Below are 14,296 nucleotides of genomic sequence, written 5' to 3' on the forward strand. Positions count from 1 at the left end.
TTATTTTAAAGGATGTGTCGCTTCTGTTTTTTTCATTCTACATATTGTATCATGTATAACATCTTAAATTGTTAGTGCATAGGGTTGATACGAATGTCTTACAGCTATTCCAATGTTAAGACAATTTTTTTAAATAGAAAGTTTGATAATTTTCAATTTTTTTTTCTCTGTAAATTCTTAATCGTCTGTCCCTGCATGATGTAGTGATTGAGGCATCAAAAAAATGAAAACAACTCATAAATCCAGAACAGAATTGCTATAAATTAAAATCATAACTTACCTTCAGAACTTGAATACACACACAAGATTGTTATTTTGAGCTTGGACATTCTGGTCCCTGGCAGCAAGCGATTTCATGAGGGGTAAGAAGAATGAATTAGTGGTGCCGAGTCTGTCTACGATAGGTAAATGTTTTCTTGTTGACTGAAAAGCAACAGTATTCTGAAATTAACTTAGTGGCATCTAAAACTTTATTGGGTATATCTCGCCCATGCTACTGCATTATGCTACAGTAAGATCTAGAAGCAGTGGGGTTTGGCACAATGAAGAGGTATGTAGGAAATCATAAAAACAGACGGCTAATATTATTTGAAATAAGCACAGTTAAAGTTATAGGTAGGTTTGGTCATTGCATCTTAATGTATGTTTAAGAAAAGCTCACAAATTCACTGGACAGAACAGCTGAAGTAAGAAAGAAGCACTCTGCTACACTCAACTACTGCAGCGTGCCAACGGAATTCATATTTCAATTGCACATTGTGTGGACGGGACTTCTTCAGCCCTCTAATCCATCTTCTCTTCAGATGTTGATATTTTTTTACTCACTTTCCTGGACTTCCTTGTCTTTCTTGGCACACTCTGAATTTCATTAGTCCAGTAGAAACTTAACTTTTTCCCCAAATGACTTATTCTCCCAAGAAAGTTCTCTGGGGTCTGCAAGTCCTGGGTGATGAGATGGCTTTACTTGGATGATACCCAGAAGGTTTGAGTATGTTGCCTGTATCCTAAACACAAGGCAAAAGACTGCAAGCCCTGTAGGAAACAATCTGTCAAGAAGTTAAATGGCAGGAAGGGACTACTCTTGAGGTGACTGCAGAAGAATGCTTTTATTGATGCTCCATGTCCAAGAGAGGAGCCCTCTCATTCTGAAATACCTTAAAGGGTGCTAAAATGTTGCGGCTATCAAGGTAAGACCACTAAGCGATTGGCATTCACTACTGTAATGCCATCTAGATCAGGGAGATCTCTGTGCAAGGCCTCTATACTGGCCACACATTGCAGTGGTATTGATATGATTTGCAGTGTCCACCAAAAAAGATGGTGCATAAACATATTTGCCGGCTGTAGCCTGAATTCTTCATCATGCTGAAGAAAGGGGCCCTAGAGTCTGTCTGTCCCTAAATCTCAAGTCAACAAGAAATTTAACTCCCGTTTCCTCTCGGTTAAGAAACAATTTGGAGAATGACATCACTCTACATCTCAGACAGCCGAGAACATTCTATCAGAAGCAGTCCTTTTCAATGTTCATGCTTCATTAGGTCCCTCTGTGGCTTTAAGAAGAAAAGTATCTGGTGTCTTCAGATCTTCAAGATGCATACTTCTACTTCTGAAATTACACCAAGCCCCACAAATTCCTCTTGTCAATGTCAGATCAGAGTTCTACGCTTCAGGCTAAACTCCGCTTTGAGGATCTTTATCATGTGAATGGTCTTGGTTGTGGCCCGCCTGCGGTGGTAGGTGGCTCATGTATTCCCTAACATGGATGACTGGCTGATAAAAGGGAAATCTTATTTGGCTGTAAAATCAACCTGTGATTTTTTTTTTAAATGATCTATTTATTAAGTAATATAAAGAAAACAATAGGTCAGTGCACCACACTACATCACAGTCCTATAGCAGTAGATGGCAACTGAGCATCAGAACATCAATGCATATCTGAAAGAGACACGTTAGTGATAGATTCCTTACTTAGAATATCCCCAGGCGTCAGACTGGATCCAGGAAATTTTGCGTAGCAATACCCCTGCGCGCGCCGGCAGGCGTCGTCCGCGTTCGTCGTCGGCGTCGTAGCGCCGGAATGACGTCGTCGGAGTACTTAGACGCCAGCCATGCGCGCTGACGTCAGTTCTTCTTTTTTCCGCGCCAGCTAGCGCAGATCCGGAAAAGCTCTACCCCTTAGTCTTTTTTGACTAGACTTTTTGATCTTTTTGATCATTTCTCTACTCGAGTCTTCGACTCCGACGGTGCCGGTAGGGATGCCCGGGTTTAAACCCTGTTCCAAGTGCGACCGACTGATGTTGGTTACCGACCCCCATCGCCGGTGCCTCAAGTGTTTAGGCCTCGACCACGACTATCGCACCTGCTCCGACTGCCGGGTCCTGACGTCTAAGGCTAGGCGGGAGCGGTCCCGCAAGCGACTGGAGCTCCGGCAGTCGGCCCCGCGCCGCTCCAGGTCCCGGTCCCACAGGAGGTCGAGGGACCGGTGGCGGGGTTGGAGCCCTCGCAGCTCCGGGAGTGGACATCGGTCATCAGGATCCCAGTCCTCAGGTAAGAGGCATGAGAGGTCGGAGAGACAATCGTTCCTCCGACCCACCCCGACGCTCGCGCGATGCAGCCGGGGGGTTCAGGTGACACCACCCACGCGGCTCCGCGGGCGTCGCCGCCTGCCCCACACCTTCGGGTCCCTGGGCATGACGCGACGCCTGAGGAGATCGAGCGGTACCTCATGGCCATGAGGTCCCTCCCTCCGGGCCCAACGGCACCAGCTGGAGGGCCTAGCGGGTCGGGTGCCTCGGCTCCGACGCCGCCGGGTGCTTCGGCTCCGACGCCGCCGGGTGCTGGCGACTTTGGTCCCGGCGCCGCAGGCCCTCCCTGGATCCGCTTCCGGATCCGGGTCGTCGCCGGTCGACCTCACGACCTTACCGGCGCCGGCCCTGCGGGTGTCACCCACGGCGCCTGCTATGGACGCCGTCCCAGATCCTACCTTCGGTCCGGTTCCGGCGCCGGAGCGGCGCCGCTGGGCACCGCTCTCGACGGCATTTGGAGATTTCTATTTCAATGAACCGGCCCCATCTGTTGACCCTGCACTACAGGAGATGGGTGAGGAGGGTGATTGGGAGGGGTCTGTGGACCCTCTGGCACAGGAGTGCCAGTCTCAACAGGACTGGACATATGAGCTTGGGGAGGACAGTAGAATTGACACTTCGCCAGACACTGGATTTGTCTCCCCTCCCACCGTGGCTACGGAGGAGGGGGCTGCTTACAGTGTAGTGTTGACGCGGGCGGCCAAGGCCTTAAACCTTGAGCTCCCTGTCACGGCCGTGAGGACTAACCTCCTCACTGAGGTCCAACCTCCTCACTGAGCTCCTTAGACCGCAGGCAAGCTCCAATGAGCCTCTGCTGCCGTTTAATGAGGCCTTGTGTGAAGTTCTTGTGGGCACTTGGTCCAAGCCCGCCACAGGTCCGTCTGTGGATAGGAACGTGCCCAGACGCTACCGCCCGGCCCCGGGCGACCCTTGCTTTTTGTCCACCCATCCCACCCCCGAGAGCCTGGTCATCCAGGCCTCCACTTCCCAAACCGCATTCCTGACGGCTCCGCCCGATCGGGAATCCAAGAGGTATGAACAGTTCGGCAAGAAGGTGTTCTCGTCCCTGAGTTTGGGACTGCGGTCAGTCAATACCGCATGCCTCTTGGGCCGCTACACCCACACTCTGTGGGACACGGTCGCGGACGTGCTGCCACAATGTCCGGAGGAGGCCCGGGCAAAACTCACCCAAGCCCTTGCGGAGGGTCGAGATGCAGCGCGGTATTCCATCCGGTGTGGACTGGATACCACGGACTCACTGGGCAGGGCGATGGCAACGACGGTTGCGGTTCGACGCCACGCCTGGTTGAGGTCCGCCAACTTTTCGGCCGATGTCCAGACCACTCTTCTGGACATGCCGTTCGATGGCCGTCGTCTCTTTGGCGACAAGGCAGACCATGCGCTTGAGCGTTTTAAGGACTCCAGGGCTATGGCCAAGTCCTTGTGCCTCTCTGCCCCACGCCAGCACACGGGTGCCTTTCGCTCCTTTTGTGGCTACAGAAGGGGCGCCCCCACACGTGCTGCCAGCCACGCGCGGTAGAATGTTCAACAGCGCGGTGGCGGCCGTGGAAACCGCCGTACCGGCGGTCGGGGACAGCGGCGAGGCCAGTCCACACCTTCCCCCGCAGCACCTGCCTCAAAACCCTCCTAGTCCGTGCTTTCAGGCCCATGTGACGCCAGTGGGGGGCAGGGTTCGCCATCACCTCTTCCACTGGCGCACTGTCACGTCGGACAGGTGGGTGCTGCAAATCGTCCGAAGGGGCTACTCCCTCCCCTTGGAGGCGACCCCTCCAGCCATGCCACCGCAATTCCACCGCGTGTCGGGGGATCACTTGCAACTTCTGCAAGAGGAAGTCATGGCCCTCTTGGCCAAGGGGGCCATCGAGCACGTTCCTGGGCCGGAAGTAGGGTGTGGTTGTTACTCCCACCACTTTCTGGTACCCAAGAAGGGCAAAGGGGGCCTACGCCCTACCTTGGACCTACGGAACGTCAACGGCTTCCTCCGAAAGGAGAAGTTCAAGATGCTGACTCTGGCTCAGGTCTTAGCTGCCCTGGACCCCGTAGTCTGGATGGTAGCGTTGGACTTGCAGGACGCTTATTTTCACATCCCCGTCCTGCCGGCCCACCGGCGTTACCTGTGGTTCTTGGTAGGCCACGAGCACTTTCAGTTTACCGTGCTCCCCTTCGGCCTTACCAGCGCCCCACAGGTGTTCACGAAAGTGATGGCGGTGGTCCCAGCCCATCTGCGCAGGTTAGGGGTGTCCGTCTTCCCCTTCCTCGACGACTGGTTGTTGAAGGCGGGCTCGCCCCAGACAGTCGTCAGCCACCTCCAGACTATGGCCGATCTCCTGCACCTGCTGGGGTTCTCCATCAATGTGCCCAAGTCACACCTGTGTCTCTCTCAGAAGCTGCTCTTGATCGGAGCGGTTCTTGACTCGGCGCAGTTTCTGGTTTATCCTCCCGAACAGCGGGTTCTGGATATTCAGGCTCTGATTCCGATCTTTCAGCGTTTATCCCGAGTCTCGGTCAGGTTGACGCTGCGGCTTCTGGGGCTGAAGGCCTCCTGCATCCTTCTGGTGCATCACGCCCGGTGGCGGATGCGGGCTCTGCAGTGGGACCTGAAGTTTCAGTGGGCCCAGCATCAGGGCAACTTGTCCGACAATGTCTTGATCTCGGAGGGCACTGCAAGACAGTTGCAGTGGTGGCTCACGGACCGCGATTGGGTCAGTGGCAGATCCCTCACCCTACCCCACCCGGAGCACGTAGTTGTGACGAACGCGTCCCTCCTGGGCTGGGGGGGCCACATGGGAGAGGCGGAGATCAGAGGCCTCTGGTCTCCGGCGGAGTCCCAGCTCCACATCAACCTTCTGGAGCTGCGGGCGATCCGACTTGCACTGAAAGCATTCCTCCCCTCTGTCAGGGGGAGTGTAGTGCAGGTGTTCACGGACAACACCACCGCCATGTGGTACTGCCACAAACAGGGCGGGGTGGGGTCGTGGACCCTATGCCAGGAGGCTCTGCGCCTCTGGCAGTGGCTGGAACATCAGGGCGTGACCCTGGTGGTTCAACACCTGGCAGGTTCCCTGAACGCCAGGGCGGACTAACTCAGCTGTCGGTGCATGATGGATCACGAGTGGCGTCTGAACTCGGACGTGGCGCAAGGCCTCTTTCAGCAGTGGGGAGAGCCTTGGTTAGATCTATTCGCCACAGAAGAGAACGCGCAATGTCATCAGTTCTGCGCGTTGGAATTTCCAAGGCGGCACTCGCTCGGAGACGCTTTTCGTCGCGAGTGGAGTTAAGGTCTATTGTACGCCTTTCCGCCTACACCACTTCTGCCCAGAGTGCTGAAGAAGATCAGGCGCGACCGGGCACAGGTTATCCTTGTGGCTCCGGACTGGGCACGAAGATACTGGTATCCCGAGCTACTCAGCATGTCCGTCGATCCCCCGATTCGTCTGCCTTTTCGAGAGGACCTTCTGTCGCAGCAGCAGGGGACGGTCTTCCACCCGAACCTGTCCAGTCTCCACCTACAATCTTGGAGATTGAGCGGCGACAGTTGAGGCCATTTGACTTGCCTCCCGAAGTCTGTAATGTCATTCTGGCAGCCAGGCGTCCCTCCTCAAAGTCGGTATACGCCTGCAGGTGGGACAGATTTGTGGCATGGTGCACAGCAAAGGCTGTGGATCCACTCTCTGCACCCCTTTCTGACATTCTCCTCTTCCTTCTTTCTCTTGCCCAGCAGGGCTCTGCTCTGGGCACTATCAAGGGCTACCTTTCTACCCTTCCGCCTTCTTAAGGCTACCTGATCAGCCTTCCTTGTTCAAGTCCCCGATTGTAAATAGGTTTTTGAAGGGTATCTCGCACATGTTTCCTCCTGTTCCTTTCGTGATGCCCCAGTGGGACTTGAATCTTGTACTTACCTACCTAATACTTACTTACCTACCTAATGTGTGCTCCCTTTGTGCCGCTCCATAACTGTCCTCTCCGTCTTCTTACTTTGAAGACTGCTTTCCTGGTTGCCATCACCTCTGCCAGGAGAGTGAGTGAGCTCCAGGTTCTTTTTTCTACACCTCCTTTCCTCTGTCCATCCGGACAAGGTTGTGTTGCGGACGAGACCCTCTTTCCTGCCCCATGGGCGGCGTCTAAGTACTCCGCCGATGACTGACGCGGAGCCGCGGACGACGCCTGCTGGCGCGCAGGGGTATTGCTATGCAAAATTTTCCAAATCCAGTCTGACGCCTGGGGATATTCTAAGGTAAGGAATCTATCACTAACTAATGTCTCTTACAGATATATTGTTACATAAGTAGTAACTTGTGCATCTGACACATTTCCCAACTTTTGCTCCCCTGCCAAGTAACTGGAGTGTTAACTAAACAAGTTAAACCTTCTTGAGCCTATTTCTTGAACTGGGTCTTTGTCAGAATGTGGACAAATGTGCTATTACGCCATCTACTCAAAAACAGTTTCTGGAAACAATACTGGACACACAAATAGGGAAAGCGAATCCCTTTGAAGAACCGATATCCCGTCTTCCAGCACTGGCAAAGCAAGTGACAAAAATGGAATTGATTGCAGTATGCCCCTCCAAATCTCTTTCTGATTGTGACTTCTATCAGCAGATTCCTCACCTTATGAATCTCTCCCGGACACCTGACTGGATCCAGAAACTTTTGAGCAACTCCCTTTCACATCGACAGCTGGTGTTGTGGGTTTCTGTATCAGGTCTGTTTGTTCCAGATAGCACGTTGCGGCCACTATAGGAGAGCCACCTCTGTGCGCCTACAGGAGGCCCCTTCTTTCCGTGCCTACCAACACGACCGAAGAAGTGGTCCTGATCAAGTGCAGAGGTATGCACTTGTTCTTGGTCCTACTCCCACTCTTGAGGTTACTCCAATGAACAGTAAACATTTTCAGGATTCTGTTGGGCATGATGGCCTCATGCAGAACCATAGTACTCTAAGCCCAGCTTTAAATGTGCCTGCTGCAACAGTGCTTTGCAGCCCACTGGTCACAAATAGAGGGTCAAATGGGGCACGTAGTGTTGGTAAAGACCAGCTTACATTGTTCTTTGCAGTGGTGGAATAGCACTAATATGTTACAGAGCAGGCCTTTTTAAGACCCTATTCCTCAAGTCACCATTACTCGGATGCCTCCTAAGCCGGCTGGTGAGTACACCTCGGCCATGCCACAACCCAAGACTTGTGTGCGCCTCTCACGAACAGGCTCACCATTTCGAGCTCCTAGCCATATGTCTTGCACACCTTCCACTTATTTAGGGCAAAGTAGCCCTCCTCAGGGAAGACAATATGACTGCCATATATTACCTGCAGAAAATGGGCGGCACTCGCAGACTTGATCAGGAGGACCCATCAACAAGTCCAAGAGTGGGAACTGCACCCGCAAGTCCTCCTTCAATGCTTTCAGTGTTGGGGCACTCGTCACATAGACCAGTTTCTCAATTCCAAGAACGCAAATGCCCAAACTTCACCTCCAGGCCCCCACAGTCCATGAGCAATGCACTATGGATGAACTGGCCAGGGATCTTTGACTACGCTTTTCTGTCTCTCCCTCCTTATGGGGTTCGGAAGATGCAGCAAAACTCTCAGACTTTCATCCTCGTGGCCTCCCTATGGGCCAGACAGCCATGGGATCTGCTCTTCTCGAAGTGTCAGTCAGCCCTCATGAGAAGCTCCCCATCTGTTGGACCTTCTCACCAGGTGCAAAGAGCAGATCAAGCATTGCGACCTCAGACAAATCAATTTGGCAATTTAGAATGCAAGGTCCTAGTGGTTGGCTACCTGCGGCTCCCACAGGAATGCATGGACATTCTTCAAGAATCTCAAAGGCCTACCACATGAGCCTGCTATGCAGCAAAATGGATGGGATTTATTTACTGCTTTTCTGTCTCTCCCTCCTTATGGGGTTCGGAAGATGCAGCAAAACTCTCAGACTTTCATCCTCGTGGCCTCCCTATGGGCCAGACAGCCATGGGATCTGCTCTTCTCGAAGTGTCAGTCAGCCCTCATGAGAAGCTCCCCATCTGTTGGACCTTCTCACCAGGTGCAAAGAGCAGATCAAGCATTGCGACCTCAGACAAATCAATTTGGCAATTTAGAATGCAAGGTCCTAGTGGTTGGCTACCTGCGGCTCCCACAGGAATGCATGGACATTCTTCAAGAATCTCAAAGGCCTACCACATGAGCCTGCTATGCAGCAAAATGGATGGGATTTATTTACTGCTTTTCTGTCTCTCCCTCCTTATGGGGTTCGGAAGATGCAGCAAAACTCTCAGACTTTCATCCTCGTGGCCTCCCTATGGGCCAGACAGCCATGGGATCTGCTCTTCTCGAAGTGTCAGTCAGCCCTCATGAGAAGCTCCCCATCTGTTGGACCTTCTCACCAGGTGCAAAGAGCAGATCAAGCATTGCGACCTCAGACAAATCAATTTGGCAATTTAGAATGCAAGGTCCTAGTGGTTGGCTACCTGCGGCTCCCACAGGAATGCATGGACATTCTTCAAGAATCTCAAAGGCCTACCACATGAGCCTGCTATGCAGCAAAATGGATGGGATTTATTTACTGCATCTCCAGACACCTGGAACACCTTAAACAAGTTCCCCATTATATCCCATGCTACTTGCTTCACCTCCATAGGTATGGCATTCTCTACACTTTGCCGCCATAGCTGCATACATGCAAAACTGGAAACAGTCCTCATTATTCCGCAGACCTGTTTTTACGGCCTTCGTGAAAAGCAGATGGATAGCTCGTGCACTCAAACTTGCAATTGCAAGGCCAAAAGAGCCCTCCGTGTTACACCCAGAGCGCACTCTGCATGTTATGTTATGTTAATTAATTTTTGTATAGCACCAAATCACCGGCAGGTCTCTAAGCACTTTAGAGAGAGAGAGAGAGAGGCCCGAGGCCAGTTGGTAGTAACATAACAGCTTTGCTGGGGAGGTTTAGTTTAAACCGTACCTAAAGCCTCCCAGAATATGACAGTTTTGAGACGTTTCCTGAAGAGGAGGAGTGCAGGTTCCCTCCGAAGGTGGTCAGGCAGCTGGTTCCAGAGTTGTGGGAGTAGGACCGAGAATGCTCTACCCCCTTTGCATACAGTGTTGCAGTGTGCAGTGGTCAGGCGACAGGCTTGTAATGAACGCAATGTACATGGAAGAAAGCTGCAACTATGATCTTCCTAGGGAACATTTGCCTGGCCGACATATGTGAAGCAGCCATTTCGTCAACTCCACACACCTTCACAAAGCACTATTTCTGATAGACTTCTTTTTTTTTTGTTATTTTAAATATTCTATAACTGGAATATAGAATAGTTACAAGTAAGTAGCAATCTACAACATGTTTGCGTGCAGCAACTTGAATAATGCTCAACATATAGTACAGTGCACTGCAATGGCAATTGTGAACACAATGTTGCCATATTTAACCAGGTCTTATAACTGGGGTAAGAACAAGAAAGAAAAGGGGGTGAAAGGAGAGAACTAGGTTGGAAATTGAAGTGGAGCCTAGGGAGCCTTTGAGAGAGATGGAGATGGAGATGGAGGGTGCATAAGGATGGGAGGACTGAGAATGTGGATCTTTGAAATACTTTGAGAAGCAATAGGCAATAATTTTGCTGGGGCATATTAAGTTGGTTCTGTAGTGATATTAGGTAGCCCTTGACGTCCTCTGACATGTCATGCTTGAGGGGAGCATTGGTCTTCAGGTGATCTAAAAGAGTGTCCCACCATGATGCTAGATAAGGTCGTTACAGCGGCCTCTGGCCTCCTCCCTGCTCAATGCTAATCCCTCGGTTTCAGCCCATTTCAAAAGGACTCGCTCCCATGCCTCAATTGAGGGGAGAGATTTTGACTTGCAAGGAGAGGTAATCGTGTTTAGCCATGGCAAAGTTTGCAGCACTTGAGGCCTTGCGATTCTTTTTAGACTGCTTGTATATTCCCAGATCTTTGGTAGTCCAACCTACTTGAATAGGTTTGGTTGTGATGGGGGACTTGAGGTTTGAATGTAAGTCCAGAGCAGTCTTAAGACGTGGGCAGGTCTAAAGCATGTGTGTGAATTATCCGCTAGTACCAAATAAGGGGGCAAGAGGCAATCGCTTGTGGGAAGCATTTATTAAGAGCCGCTGGGGAAAGATGGTCTTTGTGCAGTGTAATTATTGTATCAATTTAAAAAGTACTTTGCTTGATACTAATCCGGGCATTTGAAGCATGTGGCCCATTTCTTGGGAAAGTCTCTTTTGGAGCCCATTTCTCACTTGTCCCTAAGATGGGCCAGCATTGGGGAGGCGTGTTGTACGAGGCATTTATAGAACTAAGAAATATGAATACGCCCATAAACCATAGTGTGAAGTGATTGAACAAAGGGATGGGATCTGGGGGGGCTGAAATTGCAAAAGACCTTGATTTGTACAAAGCGTGTCGGATAGTATTATATAGTAAAAATTGACATTGGTGCAGATCAGTTTTATCAACGAGCTCCTGCAGATAAAGTAGGCAGCCATCCTCTAACCGATTACTCACCATAATAAAGTTTGACTTGTGCTAGGAGTTAAAATCTCTGGGTCTAATGGATCTTGTGGAAATAGTACGGTCAAGGAGCGGGATATCCGTGGCACAAAATATCATCCTCTTGGTGAAGGTGAGTGCGTTGGAGTAATAGTTTTATGTCAGTCTGAGGAGACGGGAATAAGAGCAAGGGCAGCTAGAGGGCGTAAGAAGCAGAGTATTTATGTCTCCCACTAGAAGGGGCGGCAGTTGTACTGCTGGACCTCAAGGGAAAATCCAACAAGCCACTGAGTTCTGCTAAGTAGCAGAGCTCAAAATGTGGGGCTCCCAGTCCCTCAGTATCCCGGAAGGCGGAGTTAGCAGTTGGCACTCTCCTTTTACGCTTATGCTAGATTAAGTCAGCCATGAGCCTGTTTGGTTCCCGGAAAAACATTGGTGGCAAAACCATATAAGAGGTGGGGAAGGACCTCCATTTTTTGAAAGGGCTATCCAGCTAATTGGGGACAGAGAGGTTTGGGAGGAAATGGCTGATACTGCTCTGGCCAGGTTACCTTCTTGGAGGTCCTTATCTGAATGATCTATCCGGATTCCAAGATAACAAAATGTAGTTCCCTCCTAGCTTAAGGCACCCCCACCTTGGTCTGTTCAGGTGTAGGGGGCGATGGTGGGGGTGGTGTCTGGAAATAATGGAAAGCACATGATTTCAACCAATTAACCCGAAAGTCAAAAGTGCTCACAGAGTATTCAAAGATACATAGTGCAGGGATTGAGGGTTTGGAATCAAAGAGATAAAGGAGGAGGTTGTCAGCATGTAGGGAGACTGTGTGTATCTCGTCTAGCAGGGGAATGTTTCAGCTCGCCCCAGACATATGAAGCTTGATCTCTATCAGCTCCATGAAAAGAGTCAATAGGAGTGGGGACAGTGGGCAGCCCTGCCGTAATTCCCAGCCCACGTAAATAGAGGCAGAGATGGATTTCCTAAAGTAGACCCCAGCAGTTGGGCATAAAAAAATAAACTGTAGGAGTCGGTTGACCTAAGCCAAATCCATTAAGGCCTTAAAAAGGTAATCCCAACAAAGTGTAAAGAACTCTTTCGAGATCTAGGCTGAGGACAACAGATCTTCTAGATTTAAGTAGTTTCCTCAGGAAATTCTTTATAAGAAACATAGATTGCTCAAGGTATTCCTGATGGGAATAAACCTGCTTTGATCAAGGTGGATTTGTTGAGGGAGAAGCATGAGGATATTAGTGGCCAGGACTTTGCTCTGTATCTTGTAGTCAGAATTAAGGATTGCTATGTTCCTCTAGGAGGAGAGATCGTTTGGAGGCCACCCAGGTTCCAGGAGGGATACCAACAGAAGCTTTTTTGAGAATACAGGAGAATTCCCTTTTCCAGTCAGAATATAGTTCAGCTAGTTTAGGTGTGACAAGTCCCAAGTAAGTATGGTAGCAGTCCATTGGCAGCCTGTCTGACCCCAGCATCTTACATGCTAGGAGATCTTGAATAGCAGTCTTAATTATTTGTGAGGAAATTGGAGCATCTGTCTGTTTATGGTCTTGTGGGAGAAAGTTAGAGGAGGGTGAGCTCTGGCAGATAGGCTGCAGTGTGGGGCTGTGTTATCATAGAGATGCTGTAATAGTCTCAGAAAGTAAGTGGGATTTCCTGCTGCGATTGCTCTAGAACCCCTGCCTGGTCTGTCAGTTCTGTGTTGGGAGCTTGAGAAGAGTCCCAAGGAAAGGAACCGACTTTACTTGTCTCCCTCATAATGAGCTCTGGCCTTGCATAAACAAAATCAAAGTGGTGCATCCACTCCCATGAAGTGGCTACCGCATCGTGGACCACGCTCAGAGCGTCTGCAAAAGATGCATTGGTCGCACTGTGACCCTGACCGCGACCTCAGCCAGTGTGTCGCCTTTATCAAGGTGTCTGCGAGTAGGTGAGTCCTCACGGATGCAGTGACAGTGGATGGTGACCTTGAGAGCGTCTCACCTAATAAAGCGGGAAGAAGCAGATCTTCAGTTGAGTTCCAATTAGTCTTTGATGACTGCGGCCAGGTATTCCCGAAAGGGGATGGAGAGTCCTTATGTAGTACCCACTGTAAATGCCAGGTAGGGATGTGTGGGATTACTTGACTCTACTGTAAAGGTGCCTGTCTCTAGATTGTTGCCTGGTATATATCTGCCTAGGTTGTTAGTGTGAGTAAATGGTGGGCACAGTGATGCTGTAGATAGAATACAGGGGACCCTAGTCATTTAGGATCGCATGAATGATAGACACACACTAAATATTATGTGTGTCCTTTGTCCAGCCGGACAGAACTTTATTTAGCTAGAATGCCATATAGTGATTCAAATAATCAACATTTATACACAAGTGGGCACAACCTGTGACCCACAGAAGACAAGACAAAACAGAAATAAATTATGTAAGGGCGCACAAGGCGGTCTGTACTAGTAATTCAGTTCTACAGACTTGGGTTCATATTTAGCAAACCATTGTTAAGAACGTTTGTGACTTATAAAACAAACATATGGTGCTTTAGGGTCGACGACGTTTCGATGCAGAAACAAATGCAAGCATCATCATCAGGACAGAAAACATTGTATCATGTTTGTCTTGAAAGCATAATAGCTGAGCCTCTATGACATTTTTACATAATGACAAAAAATAATAATTAGTGGTAGAGCAGTAGTGGAAAAAGAAAGGGGGAAAAAACATATAGAGATATTACGTTAGTGATAGCAAGTTTTAAAATTTAGAATTTGCTAGGTATTATTTAAATAGTTTGAGGTTTATATAAATACTGGTGATATTGATCGTGAGGTGACTCATATTTATAGTGCAGATTCACGAGTAAGTGCCATGTGTGAATGAACAAGGTGACATCATTAGGACGAACTGGTTGACATAATATTATTCACGTCCTTACGTATCATCTATAAGTTGCACCCGTGGCATGGTAAAAACTGTGACGGTTTTAAAATTTCAGACGGCGCAGTGAACCAAAATTCGGCGCAGTGATTTAAAAACAAGGGTCACGGAATATATACCTTCGTGAGGGGCGCGATACGCACAACGAGGGCGGGGGCACCGTTTCTGCAAGAGCGCAGGGTGTCTTGATTCTATCAGGGTGAAAACAAGGGAGTTGCGGTACTGCAACGCGGGATAGTTTTTAAACCAAACTT

The 14,296-nt window shown here is 49.7% G+C and overlaps 1 protein-coding gene across 4 annotated transcripts in view; it reads left to right on the top strand.

Annotated features, from left to right (window-relative positions):
• Positions 1-14,296, top strand: part of MTM1 (myotubularin 1) — a 739,022-nt gene that overhangs the window by 458,691 nt on the left and 266,035 nt on the right. The gene's annotated exons all lie outside the window — the stretch shown is intronic.

Source organism: Lissotriton helveticus, chromosome 4_1 (assembly GCF_964261635.1).
Source record: "Lissotriton helveticus chromosome 4_1, aLisHel1.1, whole genome shotgun sequence".
NCBI lineage: Eukaryota > Metazoa > Chordata > Amphibia > Caudata > Salamandridae > Lissotriton > Lissotriton helveticus.